The following is a 2,559-nucleotide window of genomic DNA, read 5'->3' on the forward strand; positions in this document are numbered from 1 at the left end:
TGCTTGAAGAACAAGGACTAAGATAATGGTTAACCAGACCCCACTGGATCATTGGAAAACACCTGTGACTGAGACTTTACCTTTCCATATCTTTTATTCCCTACATTAATTCTTTATCAGTTTGAGCCTAAAGCTCATGTCTGTACCCTGAAAATGGCTAAAGATGGGCTTAGTGCTTACTTTGCCTCTTCCCATGGTGTGTCCTGTGCTGTGTAATAAATCTTTCTCTGCCCTTCACCAAGTCTCTTTAACCTGGTATATAGGGGAGAGTGGCTGGACCTGACATGTGGAAGCCCAGAAGTTTGGGTCTGGGATCCAAAACTCTGGTTCTCATTTTGAGGTAAAGTTGTCTAAGGAGAAGCTGGTCTAGAAGATTCCAGGTACTTGTGTCCTGTGAGAGAATTCAGGCAGGACTCAAAAATGTACTAAAAGCAATAGTAAAATTTATTGATGGTGAGGGGAAGGCACCACAAAAGAAGGAGCAGTGTGCCTTGGCCAGGTGGGATAGAAGCCTCAGTCTTTCTTTTAAAGGGATTTCATAAATTGGAAGGGCAAAAGGCAGGAAAAATCTGGGTGGTCTTTGCAGGATGGGCTAGGGTTATAGACAAGTCTGATTGACAAGGTCTTGTCTTACAACATGGGGTACTCTGTGTATACATTTAGGCTAACTCTCAGCTATTTTAATTATGTATATGAGGCACGGTCAATATTCAAGTTTTAAGCAGAGGGCTTTTACCTGAGAGATAAGCAAGGATAGAATTCCCTGAAGGCCTCCTATCTGTGGTCAACCTTACAGCTGCAAAGGATTTACTATGGAAGAGAACTCTACGACTGCTAAGATTTTACAATTGAGAAGAAATTTACAACTGCACAGGATGGTATTGGGCTGAGACAAGGAGTTTAGCAAGAAATGTACTGAGAAAAGTCTCATGGCAACAAAGGTCCCATAGCGACTTTTCCCTGTCCTAGATCACCTCGATGTGACTTGAGAATATATGTAATTACTACATTGTTGACAAAGTTGCAGGTACTGCTAATGCTGTTTGCATTTAGTATTGAAGAAATGGTAATCTTTACAGATAGTAATGAAAATGAAAGTATCATTTTCACATCTGAGGTCACAGACTCCCTAAATTCTAAAAGATGATTATATGTAAATTCTATTTCCAGACGTTATAACACTACTCTAGAGTCTTCCTTCCTTCCTTCCTTCCTTCCTTCCTTCCTTCCTCTCTTTCTTTCCTTCCTTCCTTCCTTCTTTCCTTCCTTCTTTTCTTTCTTTCTTTCTTTCTTCTTCTTCTTTTTCTTTTGAGGCAGTCTCACTATGTAGCCCAGGCCAGTTTCAACTCAAGATCTTCCTGCCTCAGCCTACTGAGTACTGGAATTACAGGCGTGAACCACCACACCAGCTTCTAGAGTTTTCATCATAACCTACCCAAAACCATAGAAGCTATATCTTTTGCCTATATCCACTGCCAAAAACGTGGGGCCTGGGTTTCTCTAGGCTTGCCTTGTGGAAGATTCTATTTCAACTTACTGGCTTATTTCAGAGTCAAGGGGAAAAAATCCTTCATTTTTTTTGCAGCTCAGTGTTTTCCAAACCTTTTGACCTATATACCTCATAATAAGTAATGAATCTTGCATTGAGACCCATGTGTCAATTTACACAGATACAACTAAAACCGCAAATTCATAAAACAATACCCTATTCTATATAGTATATTAACATGCAAGGACTTCCATAACAAAATATCACAGATCACAGACTGGGTGACTTAAACAACAGATGTTTGTTTTCTCACAGTTCTATGAACAGGAAGTTCAAGATCAAGGAATGGGCAGGGTTGGTTTGTTCTGAGGCCTCTCTCTTTAGCTTGCAGAGGGCTACCGTCTTCCTGTGTCCTGGCATATTTTCCTCTGTGGGCAAGCATGACTCTGGAGTCAATGGATCCAAAGTTTCTCTTCTAATAAAGACACCAGTCAGACTGGATTAGGGTCTTCCCTACCAGCTTGAGTTTTAACTTAAACACCTCTTTAAAGACCCTATCTCCAAGTATAGTCACATTCTGAGGTATTGAGGTTATGACATCAACATATACATATAGGGGGAGTATAACCCAACCCGTAATAGAATATGAAAACTATATTTCCATAACATTATTAGCTAATATTTAAATATAGTGCCTTAATTAATTTGGCTGCTATAACAGAATACTGCAGACTGGGTGGCTTAAACAACAGATATTTCTTAGTTATAGAAACTGGAAAACTGAGCTTACATATGTGGCAGATTGCCATATTGTCATTGTATCCTCCTGAGGGGAATCACCTCTCCTCTATTTTCTAAGGGCACTAATATCATTGTAAGGGCTTCATCCTCCAGACCTAATTATCTTCCAAAGGCTCCATCTCTTCACACCATTACAATTCAGGGTTTAGATTTCAACATAGGAATTTTGGAGCAGGTACACAAACATTTAGTGCATAACACACAGACTGTTTCAGGCTGTACTAAATTTATCACAAAGCTAGCACATCCATTGCAATATATATATATAT

The sequence above is a fragment of the Castor canadensis genome, chromosome 4 (genome assembly GCF_047511655.1).
Source record: "Castor canadensis chromosome 4, mCasCan1.hap1v2, whole genome shotgun sequence".
NCBI classification, from domain to species: Eukaryota; Metazoa; Chordata; class Mammalia; order Rodentia; family Castoridae; genus Castor; species Castor canadensis.